General features: G+C 42.0%; 1 protein-coding gene across 1 annotated transcript in view; it reads right to left on the bottom strand.

Moving 5' to 3' along the window:
- The window catches only part of LOC111268410 (uncharacterized), a 64,795-nt gene extending 44,553 nt beyond the window's left edge, over positions 1-20,242 (bottom strand). Inside the window, exon 1 of the mRNA XM_022847391.2 lies at positions 19,512-20,242. The gene's annotated coding sequence lies outside the window, so the exon portion shown is untranslated. The remainder of the gene's footprint in view (positions 1-19,511) is intronic.
- Between the last annotated feature and the right edge of the window lie 447 nt (positions 20,243-20,689).

Raw genomic sequence — 20,689 nt, 5'->3', positions numbered from 1 at the left:
AGCGTATCGTCCAAAGAAAGCTTTTTTCATCCATCAGCACCTCTTACGCCGTATATTAGAACCGCAGCTATAGCCTTAACGTCAGTCTTCGAGTAACTTTGAGACTGTACAAGCCATAACACTAAAAACAACAACAATGAAGAACAACTTCAATGAGTTAGCTAGAATAAACATCGGACGCTGAAACCAGATTGAGGGAGAAGGCATGAATAATTAACCAATCGTTGCGTTTGAGTCTCGGTTTTCAATACAAAACAAAGCTATCTACGTCTCTCAAGAAAGGAGTTGTTGCGAGCTGTTCTGGACCTGCACCTAATTTCGCCTGCTGTTACCTGTCCTTCTCAGTTGACCCTACTGGAGCACCGCTAGTAGATTCGGTTGACGTCAACGACTACAACAGTGGCCATAAATCAGTGAAGATCTTCAGAAAGAAAGGGAGAAGGTCTGGTACCCTTTCTCGTCGCTTTTTTTTATTGCTGCTTGATGATGTTGATCCTCTCAGCTGTGCAATGCTCTCGTCGAATTCCCACTTACTTACTGGGTTGGCGATTACGGGAAAAGGGAAATAGTTGGACTGACCCAACTGCAAATCGAGCTGCAGTAACAGCCAAGAGTTCCAGTCAGAAACATGTATTCAATTCGCAAGTACGCGATGCACATTCATCGGTGCTCAGCCTGCCATCAGTGGTAACGCTTCGGTTAGCTCTCTGAAGCGATCATTTCTACGGTATGGCTTTTGAGTCGGCAAAAACGGTGAGGGTAAATCGGAAGAGAATAAATCGCTCTTGCCCATCCCGTCCTTTGCATGACTAACAGGCCAACATAAGCCGGAATGCCTTTTCCTGACTTTTTTTGGCCTACTGGGCAAAATGCTTCGCGATTTCTGTGAATTCAAATGACCGATCAACGGTGTTGTCGTCTCTGACGCCGATTCGAATAAACATGCTATGAGCTCGTCGGATAGGGCTTTAGGTAAACGCAGGTAAAGGGGCTCACTTCAAACGATGCAGGGTTACCAGATTCGTCGAAACGAATTTACAAAAACAATATTCCTAGAAAGCATCCTGGTCCAGAGTGCTCAAAAGGTTAAAGAAGTTAGCTATTATCATTCGTTATATTGGATCATGGTACGACAGAGTGGCAGCATTTAAATAAGCAAGAGAGCTAACACATTATATTAGGTAAATTAGTGCAAACTATGAAGAGCCTAACCCACTGTTAGCAAAGGGCTTCTCGGAGAAGCGAGCCTACTGCTACGCTTCGGTCGCTGTAATCATATTATGATATACGAATTACTACAATCAAATTGTTCTTGCGTGAAGCGGTCTTCTGTCATCAATCAAAAAGATAAGAAAGAACACGAAGACACGGAAACTTGGAAAGTGCAGTCAGTCCATAAAACGACTGCATTAGTGGGTTAAAACCGCAACACATGAGAGTCGTAGATACGGTATAAAATATCGGCGTCAAATGATTCTGGGTAGTATATTATCGAAAGCTGAGATTCATACGCATCAAAGGTCTCAAAGAGATATAAAAAGTGCATGAGTGTTTGGGACATTCCCGCCGTGCATTTAGCAAAAATGTGTAACCAGAAAACTTCACTGAATCATATCTGGCCAGTGTAATAAAACATGTTGTTTCTTACCGCGAATTTTAAGCGTTGCCTTAATTATCCGTAGATCTTAAATGACCATAGAATATGTCGTTTATATCCAGGAGTCATAATACTGGAACACAGTTGGCGTTTTAGCCTTATGATCTGACTCCAGAGCGCCCAAAATTATCTTTTATATCGACCACTAGATCCAGCCAAGACCGCTTTACTTGTCAATGGATTGACCAGCCTGTTTGGCTGTTCATGTACTTCGCAAGCTGGACGACTTCAATACCGTGTGACAAGCACTGAAACCAAGGCCAAGCTGCCGACTTCTTGTGACATAACAGCACCTTTAAAAAACGTTAGTTGCAATGTCACTACTATGTCCTATATATAACCTCATTTCCATTCGCCAAAAAGATCGATTTCGTTGATACATTAACAGTTTTGTTGACCCGTACCTTCCCAACGAGCTTCCGATGCTTCATCTAATCTCAACTAATCCAACCGAACGCCGAACTCCGAATAGCAACTGGATGGTGCATAGTTGTTCGCTCTATAGACTGTTGAAAGATTCAGATCGTACGCGCTTGCTCGAAGAGTTTCCACTCATTAAGAGACCCATTACAGCATTGAGGAGCCGCAGCAAGACAACGAGTAGCAGAGGTTGCTTTGACGGGAGGTTTGCCTGGCATTGACAGCACGGTTTACTAACTTTCAGATCTGAAAATCTAAAGCTCAGCGCTTAGTCAGGCAGGCCTTCTTTGTACACAGGAAGAATCTCTTCGTCTTATCGGCCGAACTCGACTGAACTTGAACGAGTGGCCCCGTTGAACGTTATGTTTTCTTGTATCTTGGTTTATGGCTCTGCCTATCTCAATTATTTCTCCTAGTAATTAAAATAAAAAGAAGCGTCTACCACGTCACAAGCAATGTTTGCTAAATCAAAAACAGCGATAGGAGAGTTCCGCCTATATCTTCAGTGTAACCCTAGACGTCTATCGCCATAGCATCGTATAGGTTGGCACGTATACCCATATAATATCCAAATAGCACGCTGGCTGCACTCGAACGAATTTTTCCTTTCGGTCAAATAGATTAGACTGAAAGCTATACCAAAGTCCGGCGAAACCCTTGTACAACGCTTGGACTCTTCGAAGTTCCCTTTCATTGGTAGGGAAGAACACTTCCTGTTTTTCTGCATTTTTTTATGTTGAGAGTGAAGTTGTGCGATAAGTCATGTGTTGGACAGTTGATTAGGTAAGAAGAAGGCACACGAAGGCGAGGAAATCCTTCTAAGCCCATAAAACTATTACGATGGACAACGGATAAAGTCTATTTCACTAGAAGAAAATATTAGCAACGAATGCAGATAGCCAGAGAGAAACTTTAGCGGGACTATCAATACTGTGACAGTTGTTTGACAATCAGTTCATATCAGTTGGCTCACTTTGATCGAAAACTATAACTGCAATCTCTGCGAGGCAAGGAAACCACAAGATGGGATTTTTCATTGGTTGTGGTTGTTAGCTTTTTCTCAGAATTAAAGGGAGCATAAAATTAATTGAGATTCGATATTTCACGCACATGTTTCGCCCATTTCTTTCCAGGCATGCTTCCCCTGATTCTCTTACTTCATCACTCTTTCCCCTAGAAGGACGGGATCTTTATTCATTCCTGTAAAATGCTAAGTCCATTATACCTAGTCAGGTAGTCCATGGACGTTTAGCGTTTCGGATGGTACGGCGACGCAAATTAAAAAATAAACATGGTCGGGTGCAAGGCCCGAAAACGACAAGCTGTCTCGCTACCGCTGGCAGAAAGCGGAGACGTGCAGGAGCTTATGGGCAAAGCATCGGCTGCGTCGGCATCAATTAATGACAGGGGAGATGAATGGAAAACAAAGAAATTTCTGTGACCATGGCTCAAAAACAGTCCGGCACTCGTGGTAGTGTGTGCCTAAGTAAAAACCGATGGGTTAAAAAGGGAGGTCAGTTATCGAGGTTTGTAGTAGTGGTAGCACGACAATGATACTCCTTTTTGTCTTGTGGATTTTGCGACCGTTAGGCTGGTTTAGCTTCACAGAATTCTAGCATCTTGTGCTATGACGCTGGGCACGCACTACGAAAACTCTACTTAGGTTAAATATGTCGCACCAAAAAGTAAACACGAAAAACAAAACGAAGCGCCATAACAAGTATATTTCAGGAGCGAGTGGGTATGAGATCCATTTAAGTGACTGTGAACCATGCCTCCCTACGCTGATCAGTCGTAGAAAATGCACCGATATGTACCATCGTCATTACCATCAACATCGTAACATTGTGATTGTCAATATGACCATCATCTCACAACCAAGGACCATCAGGTATACTTAGACCGAAAGCTTATATACCTCTATGTAACATTTCTGTTTTCAATAACAACATAGTTTCCGTTTGAGTGTGTACATTTTCCTTTTTACGCTTCATTGATAACGTTCTCTGCAGCAATTGTTTCATCAACTTAAGCTACGATCATCTTTGGCCTTGAAACCGATCCGGTCTTAGCCTCGTCGGTTGATAGAGGGACATGGATTCTGGTGCTTTAGTTGTTTTTCCTTATTGTGCTCGAATGCAGAAATATATACACACAGGTAGGTACACGCGTTCAGGGTCAGGCTGCTGTGGTATAGAGTACGATATAGCCTTGTTAGGCGAGCTAAAAGTTGCACCAGATGTCCAAAGACTCGATCATTTATGTGTGTTGCTTCTGCTCCTTCAAAACGGCATCGCTCGTTACGATTAAGTGCAACGGCATTCGCTGTCTCGAGGCAAGAGACCCTTGGCGGGCGTTGAGGATCATTGTAGTGGTGGCCACTACGACACACCAAGAAGAGTAGAAGATCACGCATACATAGGGATGTGCTGTAAGCGGAGAAGACGGAACGAAGAACGCGGCTTTATGTGAGAGCAATGCAAAGAAACAAAAAGAGACCTCGAAGTAGAATATATGCACAGACTCACATAGGAACCGAAGATGATGAGAACGCGAGTTAATTAGCTTCGAATCTAGTTTCAAATACCCTCCCATAACTTGCTCCTCAGACAGGAGTGGGCCGCGACTATAATAACAACGACGGCGATGATGGCAGCGTTGTTTCATACATCCTGATGCTACAGAGCGAAGGAGCAAGGTCCCAGTGCTCAGCTGTCCTTTGCTGCTGTTACTGCTCTTGCTGCTGAGGCCAGTGCTGCAGCAAGTCCGTTTGGAAGCAATACATGCGTCGGTCGGTCTCTCGCTGCTGGACCCGATGGACTTTGTTTGAAAAAGAGGAATTTGTGAAAGAACCCTGACCCGAGCAGCGGAGGCGAGCAGTCCATGCTGCTGAGTCGCCGGAGACCATCCAGGGTCGACGACCAGCGCTTAAAACGCATTAGAAGTGTAACCACGATAATGAAAAACTCACATGCGAAGCGGCATCGAAAACGTAGACGAATAAAGGAGTGAAGCAATCAGTAATACAACGAAAGGAGGAAAAGGTGACAAAACTCTCCTTAACCACAAGAATAGCCAGGCCCAATTTGCAACCGTGCATGGCATTAACTGGCAGCATATTTTGTACGATGTGATCCTATAAACGTATTTGTGAAGAGGTTTTGACCGCGTATTATCACATGCATGTACAAGTTCATGTAAATCGAAATGATTCACCAATAACTAAACATTGAAGCCTTCATATAAATTCTTCTAGTCCAATATTGAATGGAAAGTAGAAAGAATAGATGGAAAGGACGGTGGTCCTTTTCCCTGTGCATAGAGTCGAATAACCAAAGGACATACCGATTGATTATTTCTTCTTATGGACAAACAGCGGAATAGCCATCGTTTTCCACTGTTTTACATCTAACATAACCAAATTCATTAACGGAATTAACCGTAGCAGAATTTTCTTATTCTGGGTTCCGTATAGTTTTTTAGACAATGAGTCATCAGTTGGCCTGATAGAAGACTCATCTGCTACCTAATCGTTGGGCATTTTAAAACGAACGCTTTCTGAAGCTACAAAAAGGCTATTTTATTATAAATATCGTCCATTACCTCTAATCTCCGTTGCGTCGCCTCTTAAGCCACTTATACTTCTATATTGCCTAACGCATATTGCTACAATATTTGTGCTTGTTTCTAGCAATTTTTAGTGGCCACTTCAATCTCTACAAGCTGACTTTGCACTTCCTTGATGATGTGAAAGGACGATGAAGCTGCAAAGGTGTGGAGTTCCGTCCGGTGCATAGTAGCCGTCATCAGCAGCTCGGGCCCTATTCTAAAGCTTTCACTGGAAGCAAGCGGGTTTAGGTAACTTTGTGTACTTGCAAATTTGAATGTGAAAGCAAAACGCTAATAAGTTAACGCCGCAGCTAAACACGCGTTCACTTCCTGCTGCCTTACTGAGCAATGTTAGACAAAACGGACGAACGATTCAGATCATGCAAAGGTTTGCGATTTCTTAAGCGCTTAACTAGAAGTTTTCACACGATGGCCGAAATCCAAAAATTCCCATCATTTATATAAACTGTTCGTAACGGTACGGTTCGATCTACCAACTCAGACCGCCCTCAGTCAAGTTGACAACGTAAAGGTTCGAATATCTTGTCCCTTCTCAGTGGCCTGATGTATAAAATCGTCGGCCAATGTTAGTTTTTTTGCTATTTTCCTGATTATTCACAACTTCTGTATAATTTAGATTGACAGCCATTATAGTTACAGCAGTAAGTATTAAACATGAAATAATGCTTCGACGTATAGTATTGAGCAGAATATAATCTAATATATATATATATATGTATAGTCAACATAAAGGTTTAGAGTTTTACGTCCGACACTACCCTTGAAAATTGTCTCAGATCGCTGGCTCCTAGTACGAAACCAAGTGTGCCCAGTATACTGGCTTGGTGATAATCGTTATATACCTCAATCGACGCACATAAATTGAAGGAGCGCTATTTGACAAGATTTTATGTAAAATGTTAACCGGATGAAATCGGCTTCGTTGACCATCTCAGCCCATATAGAAAGCACAATGTGGTTCGTCTCATATCTGTGATGAATGGAGGGAAATAAATTGAAGCTGATATTCGAGAGAGAAAGTCTCAGTTTTTTTTTTTGTCATTTAACGCAGGTTGTATGCGTTCGAACTCCCAGTATGATTGCAGTGGGCAACTTCTGACTCCTTTTTCACCGGCATTGGGAGCATCCCCTAACACCATTTTTATCTACGCAATTTTAAGCTTGTGCCCTAATCTATTATCGCATGTATATTTTTCGGCAAAGTTATTCTAATCTATACGTACCTGAGCAAGATGTAAGTTAATAACAGATGTGTATACACTCTTATAAAATAGTTTGCGCGGCTTCCAATCGTCGAATGCGTATAGCTGCATCCTGCGCCTGCCATAATTGCTATTAATTACCCACTACGAACGTTCGTTAGATTAGGAGATCAAGGGTACTGGAGATATGCTTCTTATGCCGCGTAAATGGAGCGCCGTCTTCGTTGGACAGGTGGAAAAGGTAAAAACGGTGAATACCATTTTCGTTGCAATCAATTCTCCTAGACCAAACGAATAGATACGGAGTGATACATCGTACATAAATCCAGTTACCTGGCATTGTGTTTTAGTGGTGAGCAAAGGCGCACTCTGTACACAAACAGTTTCAGTGCTTTGACCGTTAGGTCAAAATTTTCGGTTATAGAGTATGCTGAGACAGGCATTGGCAGATTTATCTAGAACTCGATTTATTTTTCTTTATGGTCTTTTCCGTTTTTCTCCAATTACCTGATTTGAATATTATGGCCCATTCAGGGTCAGGCAAGTGCTCTACGAAAATAATTTGCATAGAACCTAACTTCCAAGGATGCTATCTCCAGTGAAGTTTTTTTTCTTTGGTAATGCCTTTGGCTGCAGTTTCCATTACCCATTGTATTCGTTGGTGGAGGATATAGATTGAGAATTCGTTCTGCTTTTATTCATCCTTGAGCCGATGAGTTTGAAAGGTTGTGTGTGTAAAACTACGTTAACCAACGTAGCAAAATACACCACAATTGTCGCGCCTAAGTTTTATCCAGAACGATGATACACAAACTATACATAGATTATTCCGAGTGCAAATCTATGGTTCATAGGAATTAGATTATACCTTTTTCCCTATACTGTAAGATATTTTGGTTCGAGTCGATTCTTTGTATCTGACAATATATAGTAATCGCTCTGTCGACTGTTCTGACATAGCAAAGGCAGTTTCTTATACACAAATATACAGGCATAACTAACGTATTTATCATCCGATTATTCAATGACTTACCGAACTTCCGAATGTACAGGATTCCCAATTAGCCATACAGGATGGTCACGCATAAGCTTTGTTCGATTAACTTTTTAAGATTGTCCTTTAACATATGAATATTTAACCATACCATATCCATCGGAAGTATACAATTGGAGCTTTACCAAAACCGACTTGCTAGAAGTAACTAACGGTGCAGTAGAATGAATCAGCGCTTTCAAAAAACGTGTGCCCAACCCGAAACGATTGCACTTATAGTTATTTGACCGATTCACGGGTTGTTCGTGCAGAAAAAAAAAATTCAGGTTTAGATTGATCTGTCAGGCCGTTCGATAAGTCAAGCACTCATAGCTGTTTTGTTATACAGAAGTGGGCAGAGTAACTAAGCATATATTTGTATCATACAAATCGTATTTAGTTATCCATAAGAGAAAATTAAGCCAATTTTCTTAAATTTGCCCCACTGAAAGAACATGTGCTGTAAATATGGTACAGCATGTAATAAGGGCCAGTAATTACTTAATGCCGATCCCATGAGATCGTGTGTTACTCTGCTGTACCAGTTTAATCGCCTACAAACGTGACACAGAAAACCTACTGGACACCTGTGGATCTTTACGTATCGAGCGTTGGCGGCGTCGAGCATAAGACGTTGAGGCAACAGGCCAATTGTTAGCCATGCTATCCTTTTTGTCCTGCTACCTCAAAGCTGTTCTGAAAAACTGGCCCATCTATAACTTGGTGCTCGGTTTAAACAACTAGACGATTTTGGCGTCGTGACACAGCTACGGTACACATTTTTTTTAATTGCATAAGGTCGCTAAAGTTCAGTCACATGAACCATATTTAAGCTGCTACAAATCTATGGAGGAAAAAACTGGTACTGCGTTACAAGTAAAAGCGAACCAAATGATATTACGAATGTTTAATTTCATGGTAGATCGTTAGACTCCATTTGTCTAGGGGTCTAGAACAGACATGATCGCGTTCTGAAGTCGGCTTATGAGCTAAAGCACAGTAATAAAATCCAGCCGAGTTCGAAGTCCATGCATCGACGTCATAAACAGAATACTTTATTTCGGAGGTGGGAAAAATTCATATAGCTACTACGGAGTTATTAAATAACCCTACCAATGCCTCTTCGTACGTTCGAAGAAGTAATTGTTATTAATAACTATAAATAAAAACTATAAATACTTTATAATTAAAAAAAAGTAAAACTATAAATAATCAAAGCTACTAGAAATAGAGCTTCTTTAGAAAGAGAAGTGGACCAAATAAGGTCATCGAGGTCTGCGACAAGGGCATAATTTCAAGCAACAGCTATATCGCAATCGCTATTTCGATCTTCTTCTTAAGTTCTAAGATGTTATCTCAAGTTATCCTCTAACTTTTGTACGATTCCGCCCTACCTTATTCTATCACACAACGCACAATGTATAACCCTTTTGTGAACAAACGAAATAATATGTTTCTGTGTGTTTTAGTGTATTAGAAATGTTTGTCTCTCCTAAATAGTGCAACAACTCCGATAGAGCATACAGACTTGTGATCGGGAATCCCAAGGAATTAGGTTAAAGTCCTTCCTAGGACAACCGGTTCCAAAGTCCGTGGATGAGTCAAATTCATCATCACGATTTGTAAATACGTCAGACCGAATTCTCTTTTCTTTATTATTATCTTATTAACATTATTTAAATGATTATGCAGTACGTTTTTTCAACTGACTTTTGTGGCGCTCAGACTTGCCGAAGTCCTGACAATCGAACTTTTTGAGCACGGAATACCAAAAGTGCAAGAGCTCAAACTGATCGTAATGAGGCTCATGACGCCATTTTTAAGCAACGTAAGCAAAAGCTTAGCCGTTTTACGTAAGTAAAATAGTTAGTCCAATTTTTATAGGTGCTACATATAGTAGATTGCGATATACGGCATACAGCTGTTGAGATGTATGCTGAAGAGGCTCTTCTCGTAAATAAAATGTATCGCGATACGTAGGTAACATCAAAAGCAAATAAATAACATGCGGCACATTGTCTCCAACCTGGGCCATCGTTTAACGGACATCAGCCTACATGACTGAATGATAATCCCTCAATCTCTTAAGGTCTAAAAGCAACGTTCGCCTGATTCATACGAAGTGTGAGTTAGGCCTGCTTGGTCAATATCCAACGGGCAACATACCTCTTGACTAATACGATGAATCCACCAGTAAGCTGTGTTAGTTTTTAAGTGTGCTAAATAAAAGTACGTGTGCGGAATTTCAGTAAGCGTCTTTAAGCATATGCGATGCAAACAATACCGTGCTTCAATATAGGTGAAGATCAATGCGGTATTTCTTGAAAACGACCTGTCGTTGCAACGTTTAATGAAGCGTACTTAGCGTTCAACTGCGGATGGATACCTCCACTTAGCCGTCCTATATGTCAGCTTCGATTTCTTACGGCGTTCCTTTTTCTTTGAGAACTACCTTTTAGATTCGAAGGTTTCCCTCGAACAACTCTCACAACCACCCGTACCTTACGGAATAACTCTCTCGTAACTCCTTCAACCTTAACAAGGTTTTTTTTTACAGCTACATAGGACAGACATACCCTTTGGCTTATCCTAACCACCCGCTCGCTTGCCTATCTGAAAGAAGATGTCTATGGTCATCAAATCTACTCGGCAGTTGTGGATTTCGAGGCCGCCTCACTTTTTGTGCTCCACTTTAGTCCCATGCTTATTCCTTAGGCAACTGCGTCGTCTAACGCTCCTGTTCTCTTTAACGGCCCTATAGATTCCGCCTCCTTCTCCTTTGGTGAAAGGTCCTAACGCTACCTATCAGCGGAATGGGTGTACTTGGCATCACCGACAAATATCTCCGCTCTGCCTCTTCCTGGGAGAGGACTTTTTCTTTTTCTTAGGGACTCGTTCACCTACCTCGTCGGTGAAGCAGTCACTCTCTTTACTTTTTGTTGTTGAACTATTTCGTCCGGGTTTATTCTTCTTTCAACATACCACTTGTCTTTTCGACGTCAACCGGATTTACATTGACTTTGGCGACGTAGAAACCCTACTTGATTCAGGTAGCCCAGCGGCCTGTACCGCCGTTGGTCTTTATGAAGCCAAAGGCTTCGTTCATTACCACTGGCGCGTATTGAAAGCCTTCCGCACTTTCTGCTCATTGAATATGAATGTTTATCTCTCTGTAGGTAGAAGCAACAAGAAATCTGAGGATGTTTGTATTGCGTTGAGACGGTATATGTGCCCTACGTTTCATAGCATGACCAGTGTAGTGCCAGATGAGCACATGTTATTGAAGTTTTATTTTACGGGTCATTAGGTGGCAGTGCACTAAACTTTGTTCAACGGCTAACCTGTGCAGTTAATTTGAAATTAGTAATTAATTATTACCAGAAAAGAGAGAATAATGCGTTACTTATTACGCCCTTCTTACAGAATGCCTATTCCAGTGAATGGTATCGAAATTCGTTTTTTTGTTCTACGCTCATCTTAGACGCTATATCTTAAGTTAATTTTATCTGTTTCCATCCGCCAGTACTCTTCATACTGTTCCTATTAATTCGGCACATTATTATTAGAGCGGGTCTGGGTCATGCTTATAAGTTTTTTCTGCGAAGCAGAGACGAAAATTTTAAGCTAAAAGCCATCAAAACAACCGATACGTTGCCAAAATATTTTCTTTTTTTTTCTTAAAACGCATTCATCTGGATGGCTCGCGCAAAGCAGGACAAATGGGAAAATGAGTGCGATGATGAAGTGCGACGCATGAAGCCATCCCGGAGTCACACAGAACATCGATGCATCCGCTTCCATGCTCTACGTACAATTGCAATTAGTTCTTTGTTTAATCTTTCAACGGGATGCGAAACAGATCACCATCTTGCTGCTTGCAAACAAACAGCATGCACAATAACTATTTAGTCATATGGCCTCAAACGTTCGTAGAACAAAAACCTTAGGGACACGCACATATATCCCCCACATGTTGCTCCTATTATGCTATGGCGCTAAGCTTCAGCTGCAACTAACTTTTTCATATAAAATGAGCGTACTAATAACGAGAACATCCTAGTCCGTAGTAAACTGAGGCGGCAGCCTAATATAATATTAGATTTCGAAATGCTTTTGCCACCCTTACTATATTCAAAATGATGTCGTGCATCTTCAGAAATGTATAACAAGACAACAACTACTAGACGTAACAGGACTAGCTGACCCTGGGCTATTACCAGTTAGATAGCAATATTGTTGTGCAACAATTCAACTACTCGAAAACTGGCGCTACTCGAATGTCCATCGATAACAATAACTGATTATTATGTCAGAATAGATTCTAAAGATACTATAGCAATTGTCAGTAAATCGACATTTGGTTCGGATCCAATGGGTTCGGTCGACTGGGTCGGGCCTGATGTGTCGTCTGTCCCTTAAGTTCTTGTTGAATATAATTTTAGAGAGCGGTAGCACAGCATCTATGCAGGCTTTGCATGGGTCGCCACTCTCAAAATTTTGAGAAAAAGTTTGACAGCATTTTCGACCAATCTCGCGCATTGTTGCAAGCCCTCTGGAGAACCGATATATGTTTGAATGGTTAATGTGTTTCGGCATGCGTCTATAATGCCAGCGAAAAGATGTTAGCGCGTTTAGAATGTTTGCCCCAGTTGAAACTCTCGTTTTGATCTGTCTCGATGCAGCTTTATATCACACCATTTAACCAACTGTAGCTCCTTTAGCCGACTGTGGCTTTCAATAACGACTCGACCTCTAACTTTGCGCCGATACCACTGGCAGGGACCCGCCGACCGGCTGGCATTATATTAGGGTCAGAAAGGGACTTGCAAAGAATCTGAATGAGAACCAAATTTATAGCGTACATAAGCATAGCTACTAACGCTACTGTAGGACGAGTACTCTCGTATGCAACGAGTGCAAATACAGCGCATATATACATTTAACAAAAGTTTTTTGTAGATAAGTGTCGTTTTTGCGCTATCGGTGGACGGCACTGTTGTCCGGTGTACTGCAATATGGCAAGGAAGGCAAAAATATTGCACTGGATATCAAGCAAATTGCAAGGATTTCGATCATCGGCAGGCGGCCTTAATGGATACTGGTTCTGAACAAGCTAGCAAAGGGTGGACGTGTTCTTATGCATTCTGTGATAATGGCGGAGCATTCGATGTCACCGGAACGCTATCTAGCTCTGGAATAGCCGGTATCTGGCTTTGCTGCGGAGAGCTGTTCATGCTGGGCAACGCGTTGTTCTTCATATTTCGCTGGTACACTATAATTGAAATATCCTAAGAGACCTAAGACAGAGTTATATCTAGGCCATGAGCACATGCGTGATTCTGAAGGGTAATCTGACGATTGAGGGACAACAATAACCAGGTCAGTTCTACATTTCGGCGTAACGCGATCGTTGAACGTTTTTCTTGTTAAACAGAACAACAAGTCCTATATCGTTTCGAACATACTTATGGGTCGCATCCTACACATTTAACATATACATAATAATTTAACGGCCTAATCAAGTACGGGTCCTAATTAGCGGTAGAAGTAATGAATTGTTTAGTGTTAGCAATGTGGCGCATATTACATGAAAGTCCTTGACCTTCAGTTATGATTAAATAGTATATACGAGACATAGTAACTGAAAACTGTTTACTTATTTTCTCGCTGACGCAAAGTGTAGGCTCTTATACAATATCGTTTGATCCGAATCTAGTCATCCCATATTTGTCCATGCATTGAAATCGCGTCGAGGACTCTTTGCATTAGTTAAATTCACTTGGAAGTCAAAATATGAAAACAGCCCAGCATAACGTGCCTCCTTCATGTGTCATATGGTCATGGGCTCAATGCTGCGGATGTCAAATGGTAACAAACTGCAAAAATTGTCTTAGAAGTGGCATTATTTTAATAAGGAAGACGCCTCTAAAGGACATAATTGTCGAAATGAATTAGGGAAAACTTGTCCCGAATAAGGACATAATTGCCGTACAACTGTTCGAGAAACCAGCAAGTTATTTTAACTTAGATACGCTCACTATAAAAGAATTTTCTTTTTCTGCACATGTACACAAATTGGGTGTGTACGTCTATGTGCACTCAAAATCGGGCCATTCACAGTCCTGTGTACGTCACCAACGAGTCATATATGCACATTCTACATAATGACGACAATAGAGTATTGTACCTATTTATTAACGTAGGCAGTTTTTTTTTAGTGTACGTATGCGTAGGTAAACGCAACGATTCCTCATTGTTATGTTAAACTTTTTTCGTACATGCGCATGTACAGATGAAATTGATAGGCTTTTCTCGGGAACGGAATAGTTCGAATAGAGCAAAATCCAAAGGGTTCGAAGAAGGCGAACAAAATCGTCTGAGTCCCAGCTAATCTAAGATTAACCGAAGTCAGTTCTTGGACCTTAATAGGGTAAACAATCGTGAAACGCCAACAGCGCAATGGTCGGGCAGAATTTTCAGTTCAAATAGCTGGAGACGTTTGATCGAAATCAATGGAAGAAGCCCACTCTACACATAATAACTTTAATTTAGATCATAGTTACTTGTCTGTGACTTGACTTACAACGACTCGGGTTGTACGCAAGCTGCACGAATCTTATTCATGGTGTTTTGACCCAGTTACGAGCCGAATCGTTTTAGACAAAAATTGGTCGTCTGTCACCTATGTGTGTGTTCCTATTGCGGATGCACTGAGTTTGTTGACTATAAAACAGGACTAACACGAAACAGGACACTTATTTAAACAGTTTGACGAAAAGGAATCGCAAATCTATCATGTTAATCTATCGTTCAACTAGTCTACATAGCCAATAGCTGTGACATTTATTATTTTCCATAATATATTATGCATTACTATCACACAATTATGTTTAGTATGGGGCCTCAATATTTCTATTAAAGAAAAAATAAATCTAAAAGCTTTTTAATGATAATCTTTGAGCAGTGATCTGAAGATGAAGGAACCAAGAGTCTCACAACATGGCCTATTAGATGAAAAAAATACAACATTTAGTTAGCTGTTAATATGCATGAAAACAATGGGCAAATCCGTATTAGTCTGTAGAAAAGTCGCGTGTGGTTCACATGAGACGAGCCTTCTATTTCAGCACCCTGTATACCGGTCTGAACCCTATTATGAGGAACAGAATCGATCGTACGATTTTTATTTACACCTCTGTTAATATCATTGACGGCGACTCCTCTACAACGATAGTGGTTGTGTTATTATTCGTCGTAGACAAACAACGACACACCGTAGTTCACAGGGTGGAGTGGAACGCTAGTGAACGAGCTATTCAAAAAATCGAGTAAAACGATGCACACAGAAATGTTCTAATTGTAGCCTATATTGTGCGATTAATTGCCTAGTCCTTTAAAAAGCTGAGAGCAGTTTGCTATAAATAACAGCATCCTCAGCAGTAGCCTTAAGTGTGCTTTTAAAAATTTTGAAGTACGACCGTAAAACAAGCGAGCTTCAGCAATAGAAATAATACTGATCGTCGTAGGAAAAATGCGTGTGCATACTTGAGCTATTTCTGTGGTCTCGAACGATTACCACAAATCAGAGATGGGTGTACAAAAGCCATCTTTGTCCTTTCTTTGAAAGGTTTAAAAAGTATCGATTACAAAATGGGCCTTAGGAGGTTATCAGACGAGCGGGCATGTCCTAATGTGATTTTGATGATGATCGTAACCACCACGAGTGCGTGTGCAAGTCGGCGAACCAGTAAGCTAGCATTTCCACGCGCTCTCTCTATGGGCTTTCGTCTCGCCCCACAATCTCAGTCCGATGACAAACTATGAGTGAATAGAAACGAAAACCGCTGCAGCGCAAGGGCACCAAGATCCGGAAAAACGGTTGCCAAGTAAAAAAACCGAGTGGAAGCCTTGCATCCTGAACTAGAAGAGAAATTGGCCGAATGATGCGCCCAAAAAAGTGTTTTGGTGTCACGTACGCAGGCCAGCTTGGTGTCATACCACCGCTGCTCTGGCCACTGACAAGCGCCGGTGTAGGACAAGGAAACTCGCCGAATGGAACTGCGCGCCGCAGTACTAAATGGCTCCACATGATTGCATGGAGCGCTAGGTGTCTTTTGGATCTGGCTGGGTGTGGCAACAACATCGCGAAAAAGCCGGTGTTCCAGCACCTCTTCCACCCATCTCGCTTTGATCGTACCCTCCTTTGTCTCCACCGCTACTCCATTCTTCTCGACGGCCTAATCGCAAAGCCAAAACGACCTAAAGTAACCGAGGAGGGAACGATCGAACGTGAACAGAAGTACGCACACAAAATCGAGGGATGAAAGAGACAGTATAACTGGAACAGAAATTCGAGAGAGAAAAACAGCGAGGATGCATACTTACATATTCCCCCTTCCATTAGTCCACCAGGTTGCCTTGAGCCGTTTCGTCTTCGCATTTTTCGTTCTTCATATCCTCTTTGCGCTGCTCTCTTCATCTTACTTTTATGTCTTCCGCTTTTCGCCGTCGTTTGTTCTTGCCTTAGTGAGATTTCCCCCACCTCGATACTCGTCTGCATGTAGCCTGTAACTGGTAAGCCGTTCCTAGTTCTCTCGATATCTCTCCCTAATTTTGAAAAGCGTCCTTCCTCGTACCACTTCCGCAATGATCGGAACGGAAGGAACGAACGGCGATTAGAGCTGCGGAAAAGAGACTAAGGTATCGCGGGTGCGGAAAACGCCGTAGAACGCAGAAATTGTAATTGGAAAAAGATGCGTGCCACTCTACGTTAAAGCTAACGCAAAAATACAGATATACACGTATATATATAATGTACACATAGCACAAGAATACACAACACACAGGCGCCGCGCATAGAGGACACGTTGCCAGTTAACGCAAGATTAAGTGAAGAGAGCATCAGTCATACACAAACGCGGCCCGACCGCGCTGTTCTAGCCCGGTCCGAACTCAGCCTATAGCTACGTAGACACGGTGCCGTACGGACACAGTGGCTACCAAACACGCGATTTTCCTTTTTGCTTTCACCGTCGGCGTTATATGGCAAGACATGGTCATTTATGTCAGGCTATTACTCAACTGAAAGCCAAAAGCAGCTATCGTAGCGGACACGCAGAACCACAGGATGCAGCACGCAGGTCCTTTCCTTTTATCCTTCCCTCCGGTAATGGGAATAAGTTCCTCGGTAGCGAAGTCGAAGGCATCAACTGCAGCGGACTACCAATAGCCGACCCAAAACAACGATTACAGTAATGGTTAGATAACATCCGCCCATGTATGAGACTATACGAAACACAACCTAGCAAATTGTGGTTGCGGCTTTTCGATTTAGGTTGGCTTAGTGGTCATGGTGTACGGTATTGGTTTTCAAGTTGTTTTTTGGTAGGTGTATTAGTACGTACAAACATAGCAACAGGTGGACAAAAAAACTATAGTGCCAGTACAACTGATATATTAGCAACAACAGCAGAATAATAAACAAGACAAAACAGAAAATATAAATAATTACGCCACCAGTCGCGGCATGATTGCTCTGTGAGACCTCGTATGTCTCTTATTGATCGTATCACTGCAATTGTCGTAAGTCGTATAATTTTGCAATGGCCCCTAATAATTAAGTATTAGGTTTAGTGTTATTAATAGGAAGTGTACGACATGTAGAGACGACAAAAAGTTATACGATTTGTTACGCGGACGATGTTTCATTGCGACGTTAAACGTAAAGGGCAGCAACCAGCGCAGAATTCAAGCAGTCGTTCATTCCTCGATGGCTGATAGTTCCGTTAAATGGCTTGGTACACGAACCCAAAGCAAAGTCCTCTCCTGCCGACGCTGCCACAAATGGACAATGACGCCTTTATTGAATTAAATAGTTGAACGATAGAATGATACGGGTAAGCGATACGAAAGAGCATGATACGGTTAAGCACCAACGCTATTGCGGGCCCTACAAAAGCCATTTATAGCTGTGACAATCGTTGGATGGAACTAAAGCAAATTACAAGAAGTATCTTGACTTTTGTTTTTGACAACACAGCCCGTACGCAGCCGTGTATATAGATCTTATATTGGCATTTCGGGCGTAAATATCAACAAAGGGAATGCTGCAGCAGTCACTGAAGTAGTGGAGATTTAAAGTTTGAGGATTTCATACTAGGGATATCGCTTAAATATGCTTAAAGGGAAACACTCAAGAAATACCGAAGACTCGAAGGTAAATGAACTCGACCGAGTCCTACGAAGACAAAAATGCTGTCTCAGCTTCACAGCTCTAGGAAACGAAAGGAACGAATTATAATGAATAGAAAAATATGTCAAGAGCAAATCGCCACGTAGTTACTATTATACATTCAATACACGTATTTTGCTACAGTTTTTGCCGAACAAATGGTCTGCAGATGATAAGCCATAAGGCCGGAAACATCGTCCAAGCCGGTGACAGATACGAAGTGGCAGGCCATTGCGTTGCAACCGTAAGTGCTATTGGTAGCAGTATTAGATTGTGGGCGCCAGGGGGGGGGGGGTGAAGCTATTAATGGGTCGTGCAAAACTGGTGTCTGCGAGAAGAAAAATTGAACGAGTACCGTGCGAGAAGCAATACAGCAAGCATGCAAGGTCACTAAATCTGAACCTTGAAGACTTCGGGCTGACAAGTCGCCTAGGCCATATTACGACGACGCATGCAAATATCCATTAAAGAACTGTGGTGACGATGCATAACCACCTGGCCGGTTAAAGGCGTATCGCTTTAGGAACCCCATACTGAGCTGGGGAGGGTACATATATATGCGTATATATAAGATATTACGTGGACAGTCATCATAAACAGCTATCAGTTGGGACGCTGTTATGGTGTGAATACCTTAGCCGCTAGCCTGTGTATTATCAGTGTTGACGATATATGATTATATACATGGGGACTAGTAGTTCCCGTAAATTGATTTCACAACGGTTCAGCGCACAACAGTTCAGGGCAATCGCCTGTGCTTCAACTAGCGTGAACTTGTTGACAATTTTGTAAATATTCTAGACGCATAAAAAAGGATGTTCGCCCTTGTGCACATGATGGGTTTTTGTTCAAATAGACAAGCAATATACCCAAACAGATTGATAAAGTTTTAGGGAAGAAGTTATCCTTCCATTTCGAGTTCGAAATAAAATTAATATCATTGCTAAATGTGATGATGAAAATTCAACTTATCATTGGGCATCTGCTAAGCCGATGGTCAAATAAGCAGTTTAACTAACCGCGCGATCCCTGTCGTCTGGTATGGTAGGAAATATCGACAATGCATAGGCGATACTTTTTTTGCAAATTGCTTGTCAAATGACTATATTCTTAAAAATTAGAATAAGGATTTCCAGCCTGTTTTTTTAGTTGAGATCTGATATTCTCTTCGAATAGTTCGTCCACAAACAAACACACAAGTCACAGTTAAAGGGTCGTCGGAGTTTATTCAAGCCTAGAGGAAGATCAAAATTTCCTCTGCTTATCCTGTCAGAATCCGAACGCTCGCTCGCTCAGTCCCAAACCCCGCATCATCGTAGTTAACTTTTGATAACTTACCTTGCAGTAATTTTCACTGACGACTCAAATTCACCGCTGCGGTGGTAACCATTAACACGTCGACCGTTTAAGTCATCTTTCAGTAACGAATGCACACGTGACACAAAACGACACAGAAGGGCACAAATAACGTTTGGGATACTTAGCTTCAAGGCGTCGTGATTGATCTTGTTGTCGTTGTTGCACTTGATTGTCACGAACGCATAAATTCGTTGGTCTTTAATCACCGTGAATTCTGCCACTGGACTGCACTAGACGCTAAACGATTGTGGTTATACATGTGCGAAGAGTCACAGCACTCGTCGCCAACAAAAGCCCAATGTAGCACGTATAACTGTTGCTATGGTTATTTCTGACCATCACTGTCAATCCTCTTCATCCTTTGGCCAAAGCAAAACTCACTTTTGAGCTGCGACCATAAGATCCTTGAATGTATGTATTCGTCCAGTAGTGTAGTCCTGTAGAGTCGAGCAATACGCACTGGAGAAGGTTTATCTTCTCCTGCAGTAAGGGAAAATAGAAAGAAGCGAGCGTAGTGAAAGAGAGGGATGCTAAAATACGAAAATGGCAATTGTAGACTATTGAATCGAACTCCTCCTCATACGACGATCATTGTGGATGAGTGGAGTACTTTCGTTGTTTAGGTGTTTCTGCTGCGATGTAATTTGTTCCGAGGTGCATATCCTGACTCGCCGGCGTGCAAACCTCGTGTGCGATTCCCTGGCCCGCTAAAGCCTTGTTGTCCTTGCCACACTGTCGTACAGTACGGCCCTCCTCCTCGAAGGAGTTTACCCTCGCCGTAGGATTCAGCCACCCTCTCTCAGGCTGGGTGATCCAGGCGACATCTAGCAATTGTACGAGCAGAGTTTCGCACAGTGCAGGGACCATGTTGCATCGAACGGGAAAAGGACTGACCGAAAAAAACTAATATCAGCAGTATCCGCAGGTACTGCGTAGATAGTCAATGGTGCACGTATCGTAGACGGCGACCCTCGGATTTTTTAAATTGTGGCTTCCCTCAGTAGTTATCGCAGTAATTTTAAGTTCGATCGCAATAACGGCACGAACGCCTTTAAATATGCTATTAATCCAATTCGCATTTGTAGGTCGTGCCGCTAGAACCAAAGTTTGCGCTATCAAAGATACAGACTAGCATCCTATCACTTGCACCGGCTAAA

The sequence above is a fragment of the Varroa jacobsoni genome, unplaced genomic scaffold (assembly GCF_002532875.2).
Source record: "Varroa jacobsoni isolate VJ856 unplaced genomic scaffold, vjacob_1.0 scaffold_1281, whole genome shotgun sequence".
NCBI classification, from domain to species: domain Eukaryota; kingdom Metazoa; phylum Arthropoda; class Arachnida; order Mesostigmata; family Varroidae; genus Varroa; species Varroa jacobsoni.
Note: the sequence above shows the minus strand (reverse complement) of the source record. Positions and strands in the feature narration are given on the sequence as shown.